Here is a 23,464-nt window from a genome sequence, read left to right as displayed (position 1 = left end):
TTTATTTTGTTGCTCCTGTTGAGCCCTTTACAATGAATCGTTTTCATTGCCCCCTCCAAGAAAAACCCCAAAAAATATAAAACTGTTCAGAAAAATAATAAAAAAAATATAAAACAACAAAAACAATAAAAAAAAAAGTTCTTTTCAGAACTACCTCCCCGTTATTAAAAAATTGGTACAATATTTGGAACTGTGCCAACCTCTATTTCTCGTAGTTCGCTCGCCGGTACGCGAACCGGAAGTGGACCAAAAATTTTTTTTTTTAAAAAGAACAGTAAGTATAAGGGAAGGAAACAGACACTTATGTTAAAAGAAAGACAGCTATAGGGGAGTAAACTAGAGATACTATTACCCGTAATCCACTGCTGATGATGTCACATATTACATCATTCATGACATGCTCAGTGACATCATCAGCAGAGGATTGCGGGTTTTTTGGCAACGTGCCTTATCCACGGTTTAATAACGCTGCCTTTTGCTTTATATAAGTTTTCAAATTGTATGAAATATATACCAATAGGTTGTTATGAACCTTTAGGTAGTGCTTTTCTTCATGAGGTCTGGTCGCTTCCATACACATACAGATGTTTCAAAGATGATCAAGAAGTTTATCTGAATGGAGAGGAATGCACTGAGACGCCAGATCATTCACTAATGTGTAGGCACATACAGTTACACGGTTCATGCAACAAACACCGACCAAATATGGCTTGCGTGTTGCAAGGCACGCCAGTTCCTGCTATCATCCCCACGTTCAAGTTGTTGGAAAATGGTAGTTATTTGATGCTCAATAATGAAGATTGTTCTGGGTTAATTAAAAGTATTCCTTTTATCGTAACAGTAAGTGAACGGGTTATTTGCTGCAGAAATGTTCTATTTCCTCCCACACATGAACATAGGGAGTTTTCAATCTCGCCACAAATACCAACCTTGGGAGCACATTTCAACGGCATGGCAAGAATAAGAGCTCTTTTGTCTCAGAGAGAGGTGGCCTTGAGTTCGGCCCGTGAAACTTTCGTACTTCACATAGCGAACACCCGTACAGAGGTGCAGACCCTTTTCAATACAGATTTGCCTTTCCATTTCAGCAAGATGGTTCGGACTATCTTTAACGCGTCCTCCACAAAGGCCCTGGCGCACTTTTTTAAAGTTGTTACCAGTGGTCTCGTGACTTCATTTGAGAAAATCTTTGGAGTCATCCCTGCTTTCTTTCATTCTATTTTTTCCACTCTGCTTCGTGGATTCCCATTTTTACTTGCATTACCAGCGGACGCTCTTGTGCTTTTTTACATTTTTAAATATGGATGTCCCTCCTGTGCAAGCTCCCGCCCTGCAGCTGCTGACACTGTTCCGCAATCGCATGCTAGAATATTATGGCACAATGCCGTTGGCGATATTAAGCACGGCATATGGATTATCTTTTCGATTCTCCTACTTCACCTGTGTCCAGCCTGTATTTCACTGCCTGACCTGTGATTTCGATTGGGCCATTGATTTGTGTCTCTGCGGACCGGTTTCTCCTGACGTCGACTTTAATCAGCTGATGACTCCTATCATTACTCACGAGTTGGTTTGTCCTGGCGAAAGGATTATGGCTGTGGCATTGATGCATGGACTAATTGGTCCCTGGAATTTACTGGCGGCAACACAGTCTTTCTTGGAACAGAGCTTTCTTGAAAACCCACCGAGCTGTCCTCTGATGGTGATAGAGGATCCGGTGCTGGGAGAGCACGTATGTTCTTTTCCGCTTTTAAATTGGATGGCTGAACTCTTTTCGGATGAAGACGGTGACTTCCTATTGGAGGCTGTTGCAGCTTATTTTGCATACACAGTTATGTCATAGACCTTTTTCATGTTTGATATGCTGAGTACTAGCATTTCATTGACAATTCATTGACTTATTTGTCAAGTTTTTATTATTTAGCTTGCCTATTGGCTTAACACTCGATAAAGTACTTGGCTGTTTTATTTTTCTTTAGCATTACATTTTCCTAGTTTTTAATGTTTTACCTTGCGGACCGTCCACATATAAAGTTGCAATCTGCTCTCATGAGATGGCACTTCTATTATCTTATTCAGTTCGTTTCCGGATCATGGGGAGGTGTCATCTAGGTCCTGGATATCTTTACACCGTGTTAAGTTAGCATGGGCTCCTTACCGGTTTAAACGCCATTTTTCCTTTTTTGCAACTTCTGCACACGACACTTAGTTGTTGCTTTAGCTTTCAACCTAGTAGTTCATCGTGGTTTACATGAGAATAATATGTTATTGCTCTACTATCTGCTTTGCTTGTTAAACTATATCTGTACAGCGAGTGCTGAAGTTTCAAGAACAACACGATACAGAATTGTTATGAGGTCTGATCTCCACGACTTCATACTCATAACATAAGTGCAGCTTCTGCCAATTCTGGGCATGAGGCGGGTTTTATATTGCTTTGCCGAACACACATACACAACAGTTGATGCGGTTCACATGAAGAGAGAGCTGGTGTATGCTGATGTGATTCCTTCAAATCTAAGACACTAAAGTATGGGCACGCCCTAAACCAACACAAACAGACCTTCTTAGCAAATAATATAATATGTGTATTAGGGAGGGTGAGATATAAGCAGCCGCGGGCCGTGGAGGGAGTTACGGTGGGGCAGGGAGGGGGAGGGGCAGGGTGGAGCCCTCTCCACCCTGCCCCTCCCCCTCCCCGCCTCCCTGCCCCCCTGCCCCACCGTAACTCCCTCCACGGCCCGTGGCTGCTTATAAGTGTTGCTAACTCTTATTCATTTACAGCATGTTAACATACTGTCACCATTCGCTTTTTATGTACTAGTAACTATGCTGGTAATTTTGCTACTGATAATATGTGTACTTGTATTATCTAAGATACTACGCCTGAGAAGACGGCATTAGTAAATAAACATTTCAAATACACATGTGTTCTTCTTAACTCCATGTTCTGATTTCTAAAAAATATATAACGACCGACTGTTCATGAGTTCCACGTATCCTGAGGTACTATAAGTTCATATTCTGGATTGTCTAAACATTGAGAGTTTGTTATATCCAATATGACACTGTACCTAGCTTGCTAAGGGGTTTTTGATTACTAAGGTGAGTTTTGGGACACCCTAATTCGCCGAGGTTCCAATCCTCTGTCCACAGTTCTGTGTGAGAACAGAAACCCTGCGACAGGGGCACCCCCGACCCTTGCTGGAGCTTCATCACACTTGCGATACAACTCCAGCAATGCGCCACCTTTACGGCACAGATACATCACGCATCTGTGCTGTTTTTGCCCCATGATGCGCCGCATTGTAAATGCAGCTCACCATAGGTGACGGAACAGCGGCACAGAATGACTAACACATCCCTGGTGATGCGCCAGTCATCATAAATCTATCCCTATGCTTCTTATCTTGTTAGAGATGAACCGCCATATGTATCATCAAAGTTTTTTGCATTTCCTAAATAGCGAACTTTAAGGAATAAATAGCGATTCTTTACCATTCCTAGTTTGCGATGAGCTATTTGCTAATTACAAATTACCCATTCATTTCCTTCATTTCCATAGGGCGGTTGGACTCACTTTTAGCTCGAACGGCTGAATGGATTTCCACGAAACTTGGCAAAATTGTAGGGACTGGTAGCCCGATGTGCCTTTGCTATGTCTCAAGATATATGCTCCAGTGGTTTTTACGAAAATTAACTTTGAAAAATATATATTGGGCTACATTGGCCTATATATATGTTGGAGCCCAAATGTAGCCCAATGTAGCCCAATGAAGCCCAATGAAGCCCAATGTAGCCCAATGTAGCCCAAAGATGGCCGCCAGAGACAAAAAAAACAAATGTAGCCCAAATATCAGCCAGATGTAGCCCAACTATAGCCCAGTGACAGAATGACCAATCAGCTTCGCAAACCTCCGTTACGCGAAGCGGAGCGCTGTTACAGATATATATCTTTTTTTGAACGTTAATTTCTCAAAATCCACTGGAGCACATATATTGAGACCTAGCAAAGGCACATCGGGCTACCAGTCCCTAATATTTTACCAAGTTTCGTGCAAATCCATTCAGCCGTTTTATTATTATTATTATTTTTTTTTGCCCCGCGGGGCCCTTTTAAAACCTCCACATCAAACCTAGGGGGTCAGCGAGGATCTACTATGCCCCCTTATGGTCATTTGCCCCTTCGCTTTGGCCTCCTCTTGTCTCTCGATCCTACCGAGAGACAAGATGGCGGCCGCTACGGACTGTTTGGAATGTTTACAGACGCCGGAGAACCAATCCGCTTCGCTTCACAAAGCTCCGTTGCGCGAAAAGTACGCGTACTGGAGCGCTGCCCGGTCCGCTGTTACAGATATATATCTTTTTTTAAACGTTAATTTCTCAAAATCCACTGTAGCACATATATTGAGACCTACAAAAGGCACATCGGGCTACCAGTCCCTACAATTTTGCCAAGTTTCGTGCAAATCCATTCAGCCGTTCGGGCTAAAAGTGAGGCCAACCGCCCTATGGAAAACTCAATGTTAAAAACACGTTTTGGGACCCCCCTTTATTCTCGGCCCCCCCTTGACGAACCCCCCCCAAATTTTCAAGGGCTGCTCAGAAACAAAATGTGCCATTTTCCTGAAAATTTCAGCCAATTCCGTCCACAAACGCCAAAGTTATTAGACATAGAATTTTCAAAAATCCCATAGAGAAAAAATCCTAACTATATATACCTACTGGCGACCGCCAGTAGGTAATATATGTGGGTGTGTGTGTGTGTGTATATATATATATATGTGTGTGTGTGTGTGTGTATATATATATATATATATATGTGTGTGTGTGTGTGTATATATATATATATATATAATGTGTATATATATATGTGTGTGTGTGTGTGTGTGTATATAAATATATATATATATATATATATATATATATATATATATATATATATATATATATATATATATATGTGTGTTTTTGGACTGTGTGGCTGAGCGCGGAGAGCTGATGGATGGGACGATCCTTTCCTGGGACAGCGCGATCTCCCGGCAATCAAACACTCGTGAATTTTGACTTTCCTCCTTACTATAAGGTGTACAATACGGCATACTAAGGGAGGGGAACAGAGCCTACTATAGGCAACATATACATCACTGCCCATTGGACTATAAGTACCAGCATTCCGCTGGATGTGATGCCAAGGCCACGCCCACTTAGGGCGGTGTTTCATTCTATGAAATAAATGGGGAATGAAGCAAACAGTGTGTGTTTTCTTACCCCGCCCTGCCCTGTCCTGGAAGAAGAGGCGTACCAGCCTCGAAACGCGTCGACTACTAGAAAAATGCATGGCAGGCGAAACCACGAGTGAGAGAGAGGCAAGCAACACGTGGAGTGGGGAGAACGCTGTGTGCCTTCTCAGAGCGCGAGGGCTCTTTGGTGGTTTATTTGTTGCACGGCTTACCCTAGCCGTGGAGAAGAGCACCGACTCCGGCTTAGTTTGGACTGTGTGACTGAGTGCGGAGAGCTGATGGATGGGACGATCCTTTCCTGGGACAGCACGATCTCCCTGCAATCAAACAGTCGTGAATTCTGACTTTCCTCCTTACTATAAGGTGTACAATACGGCATACTAAGGGAGGGGAACAGAGCCTACTATAGGCAACATATACATCACTGCCCGTTGGACTATAAGTACCAGCATTCCGCTGGATGTGATGCCAAGGCCACGCCCACTTAGGGCGGTGTTTCATTCTATGAAATAAATGGGGAATGAAGCGAGCAGTGTGTGTGTTCTTACCCCGCCCTGCCCTGGAAGAAGAGGCGTACCAGCCTCGAAACGCGTCGACTACTAGAAAAATGCGTGGAAGGCGAAACCACGAGTGAGAGAGAGGCAAGCAACACGTGGAGTGGGGAGGACGCTGTGTGCCTTCTCAGAGCGCGAGGGCTCTTTGGATATATATATATGCTGATAAGGTGAATTTAATGGCAGAACTAAACGCGTTTCAGAAAACAAAGTTTCTTTGGTCACGAGTATCGAGGTTGTCCACATTGAAAGTTTAAATAAACATCACGTGATAGTGCAAAAAATCATAACAAGTGAAAACAGACTTCTCGCTATTGCAATTATTTTAAACATTGTGTTTTCACATATCTCTGTTTATAAATCATTGGAATTATATCTCATTTAATAAATTGTATTTTGCTAAATGCATTGTAATATAATCTTTAAATGCGGCATATTCTTATTTTGGTGGTGGAGTAAATTCAATTGTCCACAGCTTTATTAATCTCACATAAAGCTTCCCGGCTAGTTCCTACTTTTAAATCCAGTAGTCTGTGACATATCATAAGCGCCTTCAAATTCTCGGCACTAGCATACTGTCTAATAAATGTTTCGGCATATATTGCCAATGATACATTACGGCTTAATGTTGTCTTATATAGCCGTTATCAATTACCAACAGTCTATAATAGAATAACTTTCTATGTACAAATCTGTCAGAGATGATAACATAGAGATATGGAATGTCACATCAAATATAAAACAAAATCATAAAGTAAAGGAGCTAGTTTCTAATATACAATTATTATGAGATCAAAAATCAAATAGTTCATCCACCTATATCTTTCCGCTGCAACAGATATTCGACATAGTGATTCCAATTCATGAGCACCATTCATATATGCGAGATCTGAAAAATATACAAAGAACCATATCACTAAAAGTGAGTTAAAAACTTGTGTGTGTATATACAAGCAGCATATATTTACAGTTACATAATGTCTTAGGAAGCCTTAAAAAACAATACTAATTGTCGTATTTGGTAATCAATATTTAAAGATCTAAAATAGAGGCACACTCAAAATGGGATATAAATTGAAACTTAGTCTCCCAGGTGGACTGACAGTTCTTCGTCTATGTTATGTCCTAACGGCTGTTCTGTGTGATAATGTACTATCAATTTGGATTCCAAGCGTCTAAGCTCTAGATTTCTAGTGCCTCCCCTCTCTCTAGCTGGAATTGTATCAAGAACGCAGAAGGATAGGAGATTGGTGTTTTGTCAGTGTGTTTCCTTAAAATGTCGAGCTATGGGGTACTGTTTGTCTTCTTTTGTGATGGCCCTCTGATGTACAAGGATAATTTTTTTAGTTGGGTGGATTGTGCTTCCAATATAGAATTTATCACATGGACATCTGAGGGCATATACTGCATGATCTGTATTGCGTATAACGTGTTTCATAATCACAAAAGGTTTTTGATTGACTGATAGTGTAACTTGTTTACAGTTTTTTTCTGTTTTTACACGCTTTACCTTTGTTACACGTGTAAAAGCAGCGTATTGGATTCCCCCCTTGGTGATTTGCAATAGGAATCATCGTACTTTGGCATATGATGTATTTTAATGATTCTGCCTTTCTAAAGGTAATTTGAGGAAAGTCTTCCACCACCGTGGACAAGTCCTTATCTGTTTTCAGGACTTTCCAAAATTTGTTTAGACTGTTTCTGACTTACTGTGCTTGGTTAGAAAATGTCGTAATGAATCTTATTTTTGCATCAGCTATATTCGGAGTCGATTCAGCTGGCTTGATTTCTAAGAGATCTTTTCTGTCTCTTTTATCAGCTTCACTACAGGCTTTGCTTATGAGTGTATCCTCTCTCAAGGAATCGTTTACTCATACATTTCTTTTCAAGTTCATATCCCAAGGGAGAGCTGCAATTTCTTTTTGCTCGTAGCAGTTCTCCCAATGGGATGCTACGCTTTAGATTGTCGTGTGGCAGCTTCCCGCATGTAATAGGCTGTTGCCAGCCTTCTCTTTTCTGAAATAAAGGCTTTCTAAATGATTGTCTTTTACCATTACTTTTAAATCCAGAAATTCAATGGATTCTTTCTCAAAACAGAGGGCAGAAGGGCACAAAAACAAGGGACAAACGAGTCTAACAGAGGGCAGAAAGGCACAACAAGCAAGACACTTTTCTATAGCATTAGAAAGCATCTATGTAGCTTCTTAGTGGGCATGGTGTAAAACGCATGATCACATTTATTGAAACCTGACAGCTTGGTCATTTCTTTTCTACCGCATTTCACTCCATGCAAGTTTAGAAGCAACTTTTGGGCAACTGGGATTCTTTCCTCATAAAAAAAGGTACACTGCCTTTCAGTAATGTAGCGACAGGTACAGAAGATTGTTGTGTGTGCTGTCTACATGATTTTATAAATTGCAACAACAAAACCCTCTTGAGGTGATTCATTGGTATGCTTATGTTATGAGCATGACCTGGCATTATTGGGATTTTTAGAGCCCCAGGCTTTGTTTTGGTGCTCCTGTGCCTTAGCAACAGGGCCATTACTATCGCCAATAGGTGGCCTTGAGGTTGTTTCTTAACCTTTTGTGATGGATGCACCAGCCACGTCATCACCTTGCTCTGCCACATTACAGTCCGATGCTGTGGACCCTACAGTCATTTGAAGAGTGTTTGAAAACCGGAGCCTGTGGAAGGAGAGGGCTGCAGGAGTGGGGAATGGAAAGCAGCAGGCTCTGCCATGGACAGCTGAGCAGCCGTGCTCATAGAGAGACTACAGGGATCCGTTGCAGCAGGAGCTCCATCACAGAGAGGAATGCTGCAACCAGCTAGCCGGCCGCATGAAATGCTTGAGCAGGGTGGGGTACGGGACGAGAAGAAACCGCAGGACTGTTTGGAGGGAAAGGGGGGGGGGGTCTACTTTTCACTGACAAAGCCCATGCTAAGGTCCGTATTGTTACGCCCGAAACCTGCTCACCATGGGTGTCCACTCCATTTTGATCCACAATTGAGAATATAATTTGAGCCCTTGCTACAAAAAAAATATCCAGAGCTCACACCGTTTGAAGTCCCTCATTACCCTCCTCCGTGCTGGTATAAACAATAAAGATTGCTAATGATAAAAAAAAAAAAAATCACTTGTTTTGCTTTCCCTAGTTAGTCTCCTTTAAGAACCCGGAGTACAGAAAACCACTGAGAAGGCGCAGCGACACCCAGGGGCAGCAGAACATTCACAGCATGAAACCAAACCACGGGTGGAAATACTGGCTTTAGCATGCCATTTCCAGGGGAAAATAAAGAGCACTTCTTCACGTTTGCAAACGTACTAGCGTTAGGTCTCGTATTGACGAGAGTTTAATCTATTGGCGCTGTAAATTACAATGCCTTTTATTTAGGTTTTAAAAACCAAAACATAAATGAAAGGCATAGTGATTTACAATGCCAATAGCTCAAATTTGCATAAATGCGAGACCTATCTAATTGCAAATGCCTGTTGTTTTCTTGGTCCCTCTATAAACACAATACACAGTGACTGCTTTAAAGGATCAGGAAGGGAAGCTGGTGCCTGCCTGGGGGAGCATTATCTGGTTCGGGGTGACATTCTTGCAGGTCTCGGCAGTCACAGGAGGCAGGAAGATGGGCCAAACTCTTACTGCCAGCATGTGTCAATTACAGCATTACGGACCCACGCATGCATGGACGCGCTTTACGAATACTCATGATATTGGTGACGTGAACCCATCAGTAGTAGCTAGGTCTCCTCGTGTACGCTCTCAAAACAAACAATTTCTAGCGACACCACTAGGGGCCTTCTAAGTAAGGGTTTGGCAACCTGCACTCGCATGTTTTTTGTAAAACGAATCGCTCCTGTGGTGAGGAGGCTTCATGGCACTATTTCCAAAGCCAGTGGAATTATGAGATTTTGCGCCTGTGGTGTTTTCCACATAGCTATGGACTTGCCACATTTGACGCACAATCCATTATCTGCAGATTTGAACACCCAATTTTTTTAGCTCCAACGTATCCAAAGTTAGTAAAAATGTGGCTACACCCTTTGAAAACGTTGACTGATCTTCCGTTGCTTATTGCAGGATCTGGGTGTTAAACTGTTACTCGTGAATGAAAGCTTGGCTCAGAAAGTGTTAGCACTTGTAAAAATAATCAGACAGTTTAAGCATGTTTAGAAATAATTAAACAATACTATCACAAAATGTGCTGCATTATGCTGAATAATGTGCCTTATCTTGTTGCATAATTTAATTAACGCTGCCGCATAATTCCAGTTACCCTGCCTACATTACGCCCTTAGGCACACAACACTCGGGACACCACTCCTTGGTTTCACAGGTACAGTAAGGATACCTCTACTCCCAGCGATGTTCCTGTTTGCTCAGCTCGGTATGTGGCATTTCTATTTCTGCCGTTCAAAAGGTTGTGTTGGCGGCGGCACATGGTTTTGTGTCTGTCAAGGAAGTGAGATCAGCGAGCTGGGAACGCAGGTGCACAGAGACACAAGTGTTTGGACGAATCCAAGCTCGGCAAGGGAGGCGGACGCATATATACATACTGTGAAGCCTCTTTCTGATTATCTCATGGCCCTCCGAATCACTTGCAATATTTGCCAGAGTCGCAGGTTTTTATTGCCACTATCTGGAGATCTATGTCAAAGTGGCACGATCCATGGACCCCACGCATCGGAATGGTATGAGCAGAGTTGGCACAACCGCACTGGCAACCTAAGGAGTGACTCACCCTATGTAGGAAACACGGGAGTTGGAGCAGCGCTGACCTGTAACCCTGGTGGATGGAACACAGGTTGGGGTGAAAAAAGTATGAAATAGAAGGAACCGTGGGGCAGAGGAATGCGAAGTGCAGACTTAAACTGAGAAACTGAGAAAAAAATATCATTCGGAGGTCAGAGAAAGACCCACGGTAGACGAGCGACTAAAACAAGCTCTTGGCATTGCTGTGGGGAAGGGGGGAGGTCAGCAGGCACATTGCCATCCATGACTGCACCATCTTTCTGTGAAGCAGCTGTTCTTCAGGAGCGTCTGGTCTTCGAGGGAGGCCTTCCTTGGGTCATTGTTTTAAAAGTGCAGCAAGCACGTGACCTACAGTGATGTTGCGCAAATGACAGAGATGCGGTGAGGCAAAAAAGTATGCTTCAAATCAGGCAGACACACATTTAAAAGCATAAAGAATCTGACCCAGAGCGTTGAGGGATGTCGCAGAGGAAATAAATGTAAATGTAGTTGAGCTTATATAGCGCACAGCTACCCGCAGTGGGTTTCCCGGCGCTTGCTTAGGGAACCCTTCCTGGTATTCCCCTGTGAGATAGCAGGGTATCCACAAGGTGAAAGTCAGGCATCCCGCCGCGAGGGGCCGTTGTGGAGATTAAGCAAGCTATTGCCCAGAGTCGCAGAGTGTGAACCCGTGAGTCGAGGAGGCACCGGGGCGAGAATTATCGAGTCCGTGGAATTTTTAGCCCAAGACCGCCGAGGCGGGGAATTGAACCCTGGTCCAGGACCGATCTCAGCTTCCGGGTCTGCTGCCTCTAACCCCTGGGCCACACTTCTCCACAACAGTGAGCGCCGACAACCACGATCGACGAAGACACGCCCCCCTGCAAGGAAACATCATTATTTTTGACTTATGAAACCCGACACATTAAGAAGGCATCAGACCGAAGAGAAAACCGCGGTTTTGCCAAGAGACCTGGCTTGGATTTCGCTTCGCTCGCTGCACCTTCTGGTAATATGAAATATTGACATTCGCCCCAGAGAACAGGACGTGCTGTGACAAACACAGGGAAACGCCTGGCATGAGAGCAGGCTGCCGCAAAGTCAGAAGGGATCTCATTAGTGCCAGTGTCTGGCCGGCGTTGCATCCTCAAATTAAAGGTCTGCAATGAGAATCAAGTTCAGCGTGATGCCACGGAGTGCTAGCGGAAGTCAGGCAGCCTTCGTTGGGACGTGGGCGGGGCCTGCAAAGAAACAGGAAGGAACTGCCGGGAGAACGTCCTGGAACCCTGCACACTGAATGCTGCCTGCCGAGGGTCACGCAGAAAGAGCCCGGTGAGTGGGGTGGGGTGGGGTGGTGGGGGGGTGTACGCGCATGTGTCTGTGTGTGTTTGAGTGTGTCTGTGCGTGTGTCTGTGTGCGCGTGTGTCTGTTTAAGGGGGGGTGCGTGTGTGGATGCAGTGTGTGTGTGCCTGTGTATGCGTGTGGCTGTGTATGTGCGCATGCGTGAGTGTGGCTGTGTGTGTGTTTGCGCACGGGAATATGAGGCACGAGATGGGCACGGCGCCGGGCGCGCCCATGAGGTGAAATCTGCGCTCGTGCCCAGCTCGTGTCCACATTCCCAGAAACGGGTGACAATAGTTCTCGAGCCAGGCAGCAAATGCTTCGCATTTGCTTTTTGGCTCGACCTAAAAAAGGGGGTGCTCCCCAAAACGCATTTTCCCCATTCATTATTTCATAGGAGCATTGGACATAGCCCAAACGGCTGAGTGCATTTACTCTAAATTTGTCAGAAAGCTAGAACTTGGTTCAGAAAGAGTGCTTTTTAGGTTTCGCCTGTCGAAAGCTGCGCAGCTTTTCGGCACAGGCGAAATCTAATGTTTACAGTATGTGTGTGTTGTCCCACCCTCTCTTTCCATTGGCTAGCTCCATAAATGGAGGCTAGCCATTGGAAGAGAGATCTGCTCGTCATTCTGCGAGCAGATTCGTGGGCGTTCCCGCGATTTTTACTCATCCAGCCCCTTTTAGCACGTCATTGCGGCGGTGGGCGTTTTTTTTTTTTTTTACCGTGTTGTTTTCGTCTTTTTGGAAGTGCCTTTTGCTGGAGTGGTCGGCGAGATTTAAGTTGCCAGGAAGAAGTTGTTATTTCCGATCAGGTAAGCAGCATTTTGTTTATAATTACTGTCTCATGTCGTCTCCCTGTTTGTTTACGTCTTTGTGTGTGTTTTTGCTGTGGTCTCTACATGCCCCTTGTTGTGAATGTTTCTCTTTGTTTCTAACACATGCCCCGTGTTTGTACGTGTACCTCATCTCGTCTATCCCGTCTCATGTTGTCTCCTTGTTTGTTTTACGTTTTTGTGTGTTTCGTTGCTGTCGTCTCTACATGCTCCGTGTTGTAAATGTTTCTGTTTGCACATTCCCGCCCCCTCCCGCTGTCCGTGTACCCGTTCCCTCCCCCCTCCCGCTGTCCGTGTACCTGTTCCCTCCCCCCTCCCGTTGTCCGTGTGCCTGTTCCAGCCCCCCTCCCGCTGTCCGTGTCTCCGGCCCCTTGTAAATGCTTGTTTAACATTTGCTTCTCCGCGGGCTTTGATTCTGGTGTGGAATCTCTTATTCAAAGGCTCTGGGTGGCGTTTAGTTTATGGTTGGCGTTAATGTTTTCGACTGTATACAAAACGCTGTTTATAAAATCAAACATATGTTTTAAACTTTTTTTTACATTTCTTGCACTTGCGAGGCATGGACTATGGAAACACGGATTTTTGAACACTTGTGGCATTGTTTGGGTGCACAGATGATCATAATCTTTTGCCAGCTGTCACTCTGAACAGCTTATCAGAAGATTAGCGAGAGCTTCTTAAATTAACATGTGAATGCCCCAACTGCCTGCTCTCCGTTGATTTTTTTTTTTCTTTACTTTTCTCGTATTATGCTATTTGAAACTGAACACTGTAGCCATGTTTCCGTTAACGCCCGGGAGAGCGTTTTATGAATTTTTTTATGGCACATTACTCTGGACTGTAAATTGCCCAAACCTTATGCGAAAGTCTCGGAGCTAAAAACACTTACATGCAAGATATTTTATGATGAAATCTTCCTAATACGAATTTAAAATGTTTCGTTTAAACACCACTCCTTGATTATCAGGTGCTTGATATAGAAGAGATCTCCGCGCCATCTCCGAAGCATGACGCTTGTTACAGCGAAGTGACGACAGGCCGCAGACGCAGACCTTCCTGGACGGTACAGCCCCGCAGGCCGCCGGCCGCCATGATCCGTTGCTTTCTTATTAGGCGGAACAAAGGTTGTTTTTGCAAACCACAGTCTGCGGGCTGCTGTGAAGTCAGCCTCATAGACACTTTTGTCTCTTTGTGTTTACTTCAAGCCAGTCTGAGGCCCTGTCCAAATTGGTCATTAAGCCTGAAAGGCTGTAATTAGCACTTAGTGGATGTAACTCAAACAGCAAATCTGGAAATGCAAAACAGAGAGGGCGTGCAAGGAACGGTGCAGTCGATAGGGGCCTGAACGAGGAGGCAGTGAGGTGCCTTAAAAGCTCGATATCTGTGTATTAACTTACGTTCTTTTCTTTGAAAGTGCAGAGAGGGGGTGGAACAAAATTCCAATTATAAAAGATTATTGATAATTCTGTACACGGTGAAAACGGGTCCCTGTGGTTGACCTTAAAATCCAGATTGTGGGACTCGGTGTGTGAACTCTTTCCTGGAAAAGTGTGACCATATGTTAAGAGACCAAACACACGCGGTGCCCAGCCGAGGCGCACGCAGCTTCCTGTAGGCCTGGGTTGGCTGAGGGCGAGATTCGCCACTGTACGAGTGGGAACCGAAACACATGCTTCTGTTACTGTTCAGCCTCTGCGGGTACACGGCGGTGCCAAACAGGTGGAGCTTCTGGGTTTGCGAAGGAAAGCTTTGGAAAGCTTTTGTACTGTGTCACTTTAATAGACAGAACTTTTATGTTTATTGTACTACTTAAATAAAATATGCGTAAGAGTCATGAATTAAAACTACCACTCCCATAATGCATTAGGCGCGTTGAACTTGGGTCCACGATTGCATCTCCGACCCTCGGTGTCACGTGGCAAAGCTACACCCCTGTCCCTGCCCCCATAGGCCCTGCCTTCAGTTCCCAGGCTTGCCTAGTTCAGTGGATTTTCAATGAGCTCATGCGCCCCACCCAGGTGTTGGTGCCAGGCTGCGAAGAATCTGATATGCCCCCGTGTTGGCATGCACCTACTTAACACACGCTGGCTCGAAGCATCACAAGATTTTCATGGAAAATGAAAGCAGGGCTCTGAGACGGGATGACTAGAGCTAGACGTCAGACTTTAGTTACCTGGCGGGCTGATGCCGCTCTTTTTTTAAATTAATTTTTTTTATTTAATGCGGTTTTATATAGCGCGAACATTACCCGAATGTGTCAGAGCGCTTTACAAAAGAACCAGTTGCGATACATAAGGACTTAAGACCACACAAGTACAGCTGGGGCAACAAATGCAGCTTTCTAGCAGGAAATCGAGAGTCTGAAATATGTATTTTAAATGTGTTGCCCGTTCATGCGCTGCACTCCTGTCGGCTCAATGGCGGACCGACCGAAAATGGTAAATTGTAGACTTTTTAAAAAGCCTGACACCCTTGAGAGGCTGGCAGAAATGGAACCGGGTCAGTCACTTTTTATGACAGACACATGGGTACATTTGGCAACATTTCAGCAGGCCACTGTCGCCATAAGGTCGGAAGGGCTGGGGCAGAGTCAATCACTGGCTTTTCTGCCGAAAAGAGATTGCATTTGTGAAGCTCTTGGGCAAATCCAAGTCAGGATAAGAGTTTTGAAGTATATTAAATTCATACTTGTTCTTTAATCACTAACAAGCATGGATCATGACCATGATAACACAAACGTATTAGCTGGCTGGCTGCTTCTGTCTCGCAGTAGCACATGTCAGCACTGCCACACCCCACCGCTCCAGAAGGCGTCACACATTGTCAATAACGCCAGCCTTTCAGTCTCCCTAGGGTGCCCTCAGCAGCACGGATTACACTCGCTGGTTCAACAGCTCTCTGAAATAGACGCGCCAAAGAACCGAATCATAGAATCAGCCTGGAGACCGTTGCCATTGTCATCGACCTTGCACAATACAAAAACACCACCAACAAGCATTGGCAAAGCACCACACTGATTTTTAAAATTTTATTTTTTGGCATTTTTAATCAATAATCCTCTACATATGGGACAGGATACAGTACTAATCATTTTCATGCAGTGGGTGAACGAACACAACTCAATGTATTGATATGAATTAAAGTTTGGTAGCAGTTCACACTGCTCCTATGGAGGGTATAGTGGGGTATCAATTAAAAGGAAATAAGGAAAGGATAGGACCTTAATCCCTTTGTCTTGTAAAGGAGTAGCCAATGTATTCATCATAAACTAGAACAAAAAGTCAATAACATCAAGAACTGCCTGGCTGGCGCTGCACAAATCAGCTAATTGGAACTGTGGAGACTTGAGTGGCAGGAGCATGTCACAGCATGGTGGTTGTAAACTAACGGATGCTCCAGGGGGAACAAGAGAGCGGGAAGAACCTCTACGTATTCCCGCCCAGGGGGACGCCTGGCCTTCTTTGGTGTCTGTAAACAGTGGGTCTGTGTGTGTGTGTTTGTGTGGGTCTGAGTGTGTGTGTCTCTTGTGTGTGTGGCTCTGTTTGTGTGGCTCTGTGTGTGTGTGTGTGTGTGTGTGTGTGTGGGGGGGGGGCTCTGTTGGTGTGTGGGGCTCTGTTGGTGTGTGGGGCTCTGTTGGTGTGTGTGGGTCTGTGTGTGTGTGTGGGTCTGTGTGTTTTTGTGTGGCATTTGCCAGAGATTAAACTATTGGCATTGTAAATGACGATGCCATTTATTTATCTGTTTTCAAAACCAACACATAAATACAAATGTTGTCATTTACAATGCCAATAGCTCAAACTTTTCAAATTGTAAATGCTTGTTGTGATTTGGTATACATCAGGTCAGTAGTTTTTGGCCAATTAAGATTAAAAAACTTTGTATAGATCATGCCGCAGACCCGACCGATCTCATCGAAAGAGCTGATTGGCTGTCACCACATTAATAACGATGTGGCAGCGGCCATCGTAGGACTTGAGACTCAGTCCTGAGCCCTGAAAAAAAGGCATTAGGAGATAGGGGTCGGAATACCTTGCCCCCTGGGCATAGGGATGGGGTCCATCTGGGGCTAAAAAACCTGTAATAATATTGCGGCAAATCTGCACAGGGCCCGTGAATCTACGGTAAAGTAAAAAAAAAAAAAAACTGCCTCCCATGTGATGGAAAAAAAATATACAACCCTCACCGGGTGGGGGCACAAGGTCTCCAACCCAAACCTCCAAGAGGCATTGGATACCCCATCCCCTGGGGCTGCTATGTTTAAAAGGTAGAGAGGACCCCTACCTCCCAACCTTTAAGAGTCCCGATTTCCTGGAGCAATACTTAAATGAAGGAGAGCGAGGGAGGCAGCCCTCCCCCAGGCCTGAAAAGGCCATGGGGAACCCATCGCTCGTGGGGAGGAGGGGGAAAAACAAAACCTAAGGAAGGGGGGCATGCGGTTCCCCTCCGTGAGCCAGTCATGGCTTCGGGGATCCCATCCCCAGGTGCAGCTCACAGACTGTGTCCCGAGAAGCCTGCCCCAGGACACAGTAGGTTCTCTGCCCGCATCAGTGCAGGCAGTGAAACATACGTTTGCTTCCACCCGGCGGGAGCATTTTTAGATCTCCTATTGAGAGCAAACACTAATTCCCTGCCTGCAGTAGTGCAGGTATGGAAGGCATGTCTGCTTCAACCCGGCAAGAGCTTTAGAAATGCACAGGGTCGGAGCAGTCTTTGGTTTCCCTGCCCGCAATCCTGTGGGCAGAGAAACACAGATTGCTCATGCCCGGATGGAGCATGCAGAAATTGCTGCTCCCACCGGTGTGTGAAGAAGAACTGCCTGGGGCTACAGCTCTTCCCCCCCCTCCCACCCCCAGCCCCTACCTTTCACGCTTGGGTTGCTTGGCCCCCTTATCCTTTATTATGACATTCGGCCCCAGGGAACGGGGTCCCTGGGCCCTTATAAGGTTTGGGTGGAAGGGCCTTTTGACCCCCTCTCCTTTCTTATGGCCTATGGCCCCAGGAATGGGCTAGCTGGGGCCTATTAAGGCTCAGGGCAGGGTGGTGGGTCATGGGGTTTGCCATGCCCTGTGACCAACCCCCTGGGCAAAAGTCCATGCGCAGCGTGGGGTTTCTGCCTACGGGGTGCAGTCAACCCCTGTGTCCAAGCCACCACCCACGTTCACCGCCTAATGACACATCGTCGGGTTGGCTGCCTGTTGGAGGTTGACTGCTAGCCTTGCTGGGGGGTGGGCAGGGGGGCGGGGTAGATTGGCTGCAGGGCATGGCTACAGGCCCGGCCTTGTGGCCAACACCTTGCCGTTCACAGCCAATGGTTCCCCACCTATATATGGAATGCATATCACCCCCTAACTCTGCATTAAAATACATTGTACATTTTACTGATATGTGCTTGCATCAATCCCTTAACACCGTGACCTCTAACATATCAACGTAGTGAGTCACTTTGGTCAAAACCTACTTGTAGGGTAAAGCATTTCTGTTCAAAATGTTCTTGACTTCCTCTAAGAAACTTTAGTGCTGCTGATTGCTTTGGCTTTAGAGAAAACAGCACCATCAAATACACAAGGGTCAGTGTAACTGATGTTTGCAGTCTGGCGCTTCGCCTCCTCCGATGGTGAGAGTGGAAAGCCGTTTAACACTGGGCAAATTCAACGGGGATAGTTACATACAAGGGGTCATCAGTAGGCACGTGTTTTTCAAGCAAGCTGTGAGAAAGGGCTTTGAAGTAATGTCCACAAAGCGTGTGTCGTGTTCTCACCATGCCAGCTAAACTGTGCATGCTCGGGTACCAAGGAACGTTCTTTTAAAGGAGTAAACTATCTCTTCATGTGCAGCCCTTTACACTCTGTTGGAGCAAATGCATTCTGTGGTCTTTATGTCAGGGTAGATAAGAACTGTTGGACAGCCATGGCATTGCTCCTACTTACACTTGGTGGATGTGAGGAGATTGGCAATCTTACAATACCATGCATAGGGCAGAATAAATAATATTGACAATTCTTTTGTGGATAGAATTGTGTTGTATGTTTATTGATTACATGTGGGTGGTTCGCTTACGGGCGATGCATGTGTCAGTGTTGAGTTCACCAAACAGCTGACGCTCATCCTGAGAAAGCTGGAGCTGTTCTGTTGGTGGTATCAGCACCAATGCTCTTCAGTACCTTACACTCCCAAGAGCTGGAGGCCTTCGTGGTTGTACAAAGCTTTAGGGTCACCTTGTAACTTCTCCAAGCCTCTGGAATGGCACCTCGTGATAACGGAGGCCTTCTACATGTGCTAGCTCAGTTCCTTTCTTACTGGGTACAAACATACCCTCCCAGGCTTCCTGTATATTGAGCTGGTACCTCTCCACCCCAACACTAGACAAATGCACCTAATCTAGTGCAACTGTTCTCACTCAGATTTCTACTCATGTAACCATGTACATTGAAGCTAACAGATTGCTCCTTAAGTTCTCTGCATATTAAGGTTAGTTCTCTTACTGAACAGTATGATAGCAGCTGTTGACCAAGCCCCACACTCTCCTTAAATAGGATGACGAGGCTTCTGACCAAAGTATGTTAGTGACCCACCAGTGCTGGTAAGAGTCTCTCTGTAGGATGAAGTAGGTTGACCACTAAGTATGTCCGTTTTATCCAAAGCCCTCAATAACAGTTGGTAAACTTTGATTCAATAACAAGTGGTATTAGTTCTTTCCCATCAGAGGATGTGATGACAACCCTCCTGTGTTGAAATTCAGGTCTCACCCTATTTATACCTAGCTCAATTTAACTCAATGGTCTCTTTGCAATTGTAGATAAGAGCTGCTGGGCAGCCAGTAAGTGTACACGTCCCATATTGTCGCCAGATTTACCCTTGCCTTTCCAGTGGCAAATTGAAACCCCTATTGGCTTTGCAAATGCTAGTTCAAATTGATATTTTACCAACATAGAGATAAGCGGTTCAATTTATTTTGATAGTACACATACCCGGATACCTTATCCTCCCATTATAATACAAGTGTTTAGACACACTTTTTTCAGCATAAACACCATTTTACCGAGCGACTGTTTCCATATAATTTGACCACACAAAATCAGTAAAACTGGTTTTCGCCATATCTTATGTTCCAGCCACACTTTTTCTTGATTTTTCCAGGGATCTTCAACTGGCTTCTATGTCTTACCTCCTCAACCAGACAGTGTACATGCCCTCAACCGTGAAACTTTGGGCATACTAACACCCTACCCTCTCCTCTCAAGTAAACGGGATGCCATGCATTCCAAGCCTATGCTGCATGAGGGTCACTCCGAGTGTTCACCCCTTAAAGCTACAAATCTCTCCAAAAATAAAGTCTGCAATAACTGATCTCAATTTATGCCCTTAAACTTGCAGGTGAGGCACTTAGCAATGCCTATTTACTTTTTCAAAATTCGATTTTTAACTACTGTTTTGCTCCTAGTAAGAATTTATTCGCCGGAGAATCAAAATATGGAAATTGCAATGAACGCTCACCTTTTTTTTTTTTTTTTTTTTTTTTTTTTTTTTTAAAACCTTTATTGAACAATGAAAGCTCACAAATACTGGCCTACAACCCCACGGGCTGGCCAGAACAGAATGGTCAAATAACCAGCATACAAAAAGAAGATCTGCACAGGATATAACATCAGGAGCACTGGTGAAGCAATAAAAACCATCGAGCGTTCAGCAAGAGCAGGATAATAAAGGTTAATTTTCTAGCACGGGGAGGGGACCAAAGGAATAACGGGCCGTCTATGAGAATACAAGGGAGGGACCGCGGCAAGCCGCCATTTTATAAACACAACGTAAGAAAATGAAGCCATATAATCAAATCTAGCAAAGGACAGAAACAGAATCAGACCATCAAATAGCGACAGTGGCAACAGTCAATCGCGCTCACTCACCTCCGCCCCTACCCGAACAAAGAAGACGTGGTCAAAGAGCCCCATCACAAAGACTATACAATACGCACCCCAACGAAAAAGGGGGACCTCCATAAAGGAGGAAGGGAAAGAGGGAGAAAAAGACAACAAAAGGAACACCCGCCAGACCATGCACCCCCAGGGGGAAAAACAGGACAATAAAACCGGCATGCGATGTAACAGAAACACGATACCAGAATAGGCAGCGAACCACAATCAGCCACACACCGGAAGAAGGACAGAAAACCTCCGGGGGAGATACGAGGTGACAGAGTCCCGAAAAAGTGAATACACAAGAGCCATAGAACAAAAAAGGGAAAATAAGGGGGGAAAAAAGACCCCCCGACACAAACAGACCCCCCCCACCCACCCCTAAGCCCACCCTGCACCCCTGCAGAAGGCTACGGCCTACCCCCCCCGCAGCGTGCCTGTCGCCCTAAATAGAACCCGAAATATAGTGGAGCAAGAAAAGTTGGAATTAAAAGACAATAAAAAGGGGGGGGGAAGGAAGGGAAGGAAAGAAGGGAGTAAAGACAAACAAACATACACACGGGGGAGGGCCAAAGACAGGAGTAAACGCACCCATCCACCCGCCCGGGTTAAAGGTCCAAGTCCTCGGGAAGCCAAAGAGTATCAGGCCAAAGTCCAGGAGCATTAACCAATTACACAGAACCATATCAGGACACAGAGATCATCCAAACCGTTCATGAGCTACCGCATATAAGAGTCAGTTTTCATCAGCCCTGACCCTTTTTATCCAAAGCAGTAAGGGTCCGATCCAACGAGGACCCTGCCAGAAAGAACAGAAGGCAGGCAGCAGGAGAGTCCAACGGGAGTCCAAAAAAGTCACAGGAAGAAAAGCACGGAAGATCCAGGAAAATCACAGGATGTAGCAAACGATGCAGGCACAGTTCCAAGGATATATCCATAAAAACCGACCCATCCGGGCCGGCACAGGAGACGTCATCGGGCAGTGGTGATTGAGAGGGACCAGGAGAATCATGAAAGTCCGGCAAAACAAAATCCAGCTCCCGGGCCAAGGGCAGAGGAGGCAGCACAGGAGGAGAAGGCGCCATCAGGTTGCGCACCTCCGGGGCGGCAGCCGGGGCCGAGTCCGCCAGGAGAGTACCAGCCACACCCCGCGATATCAATGCCTCATCCGGTCGTGGGGGCCCGGGAGGCCCGCAGTGAGGATCCGTCTGCAGAGCCAGGAGTGGCACGGCCACCGAGAGCCGCCAGGATAGCAGGACGTTTAAGATCCCCTTAAGTGCAGGAAAACCTTCACAGTATCCGACACCCGGGCCTTGCGGCGGGCCCCCAGTGCTCGTCCGGGCCCGGCCCAAACAAATGGGGTTGGCCGCCATCTTGAGAGCCCGAACAGGCCGCGCGGCCAACAACCTCCGCCGGGGCGGCAGTCAAGCAGATGAAGTCCCGCCGACAGGCAGAAGAACACCCCGGACAGGAAGGGGGGCCACCAGAAGAAGGGGATTCGCCGGCCCCCCAATGTCGCCAGTCCCGTTCTCCGAGTCCGGGCGGCACAGAACAAAATGGCCGGACCAGAGAACAAAGGGGGAGGAAGCTGAACACACGAAGAACCCCAATAATGAAGGGCAGCGTCACCATCCAAGGCTGCCGCCACACAGGAGTCTCTCAGCCAGGAACCTCCGGCTCACACGAACAGCGGCCCTCCAATCACCTCCAGCGCGCCTTGAAGGGCAAGCCCGCAGGCTGCATCCGGCCCAGGAGCCGGGACGAAGAACCAGGCCAGTCCGCTTTCGAGTCCCGGGAATGGTCGGGGGCACTGCACCGGACCCACAGCAGCCAGGACAACCGGAACAAGTGGTAAGTGCCTGCAGTGCGTTGTAGTAGTACCACACAGCAAGGAGGGCTTCCCGGGGCAGGATAAATGCAGGATAAATGTGAAAAACACAGGCGGGCGAACGGAGCCGAGCTAAAGCGCGGCCATCTCGGTCGCGAGCTAGGCTCCTCCCTCAACGCTCACCTTTTAATTTCCACATGGCCATGTCAACCACAAAACGTCTGTTCCAATTCATAGGACAGCCATCTTCAAAGAGTCAGAGGTGCACCTTGGTGGCTCTTCACGAGGCACAGCCAGACAAGAGAGCAAAAAGTCCAGCCTGACAGGCCCAGGAAGTGCCCTGGCTGGGGCCTGACCTTTCCACGCACCCCCAGGGCCTGGAGAGGGCACTCGCCGTCTTCCGCATCTTGGGTTCCAGTGTTCTCACATTTTCAGCAGCTTCTGCCTGCTGTCTTCTTACAACCCTTCCAGGGGTCTTGGCTACTGGCTGCTGCTTCTTGTGCTGCATCTTTCTGAAATGAAACTTTGCTGCTGAGATGTGGGCTATTTTGTTTTTTGAGATGTCTTAGCTTGGATAGGAGTTGTGTTGCTTGAGGTTGAAATCATTTAAAAAACAGTAGGCAAGAGGTGTTTGGCAATACAGGAACAGTTTGTTTTATTAAACTGCGGCTGGGAGAGCAGTTGCAGACAAAAGGTCTGAGAACTATCCCCATTTACAATCGGTATGTGTCCTTCTTCTAAACAAACATGATGGGTTGTAAAAGTTTCCGGCATACCATGTATGGTGAGGAATGTTGGTTGCTGCCTTTGAAGTCGTAGATGAATTGTCTAGTGGTTACCACAGGTAGGTCTCGATCTCGTGTGGACACATCATGGCCAGTGGATAACGTGTCCAGATGTCTGGCACAGGGAGCGCTTGATCACTGCGTGTGCTAGGTCCTGATTGGCTATGTTTTCCTAACTCATGTGGCATCGGGCTTTTTTTGGTGTTTAATAGCACGCGTACCCCC

The 23,464-nt window shown here is 46.1% G+C and overlaps 1 protein-coding gene across 2 annotated transcripts in view; it reads left to right on the top strand.

Moving 5' to 3' along the window:
* EMC4 (ER membrane protein complex subunit 4) overlaps nucleotides 1-23,464 on the top strand; it is a 153,795-nt gene that overhangs the window by 16,371 nt on the left and 113,960 nt on the right. Inside the window, exon 1 of one of the 2 annotated variants that reach the window (XM_078644826.1) lies at nucleotides 12,667-12,692. The exons of the other annotated variant lie outside the window; for it this stretch is intronic. The gene's annotated coding sequence lies outside the window, so the exon portion shown is untranslated. Of the gene's footprint in view, nucleotides 1-12,666; nucleotides 12,693-23,464 lie in introns of those variants that run through there. 2 annotated transcript variants of the gene reach the window in all.

The sequence above is a fragment of the Lissotriton helveticus genome, chromosome 5_1 (genome assembly GCF_964261635.1).
Source record: "Lissotriton helveticus chromosome 5_1, aLisHel1.1, whole genome shotgun sequence".
NCBI lineage: Eukaryota > Metazoa > Chordata > Amphibia > Caudata > Salamandridae > Lissotriton > Lissotriton helveticus.
This window is presented reverse-complemented; position numbering and strand designations above follow the sequence as displayed.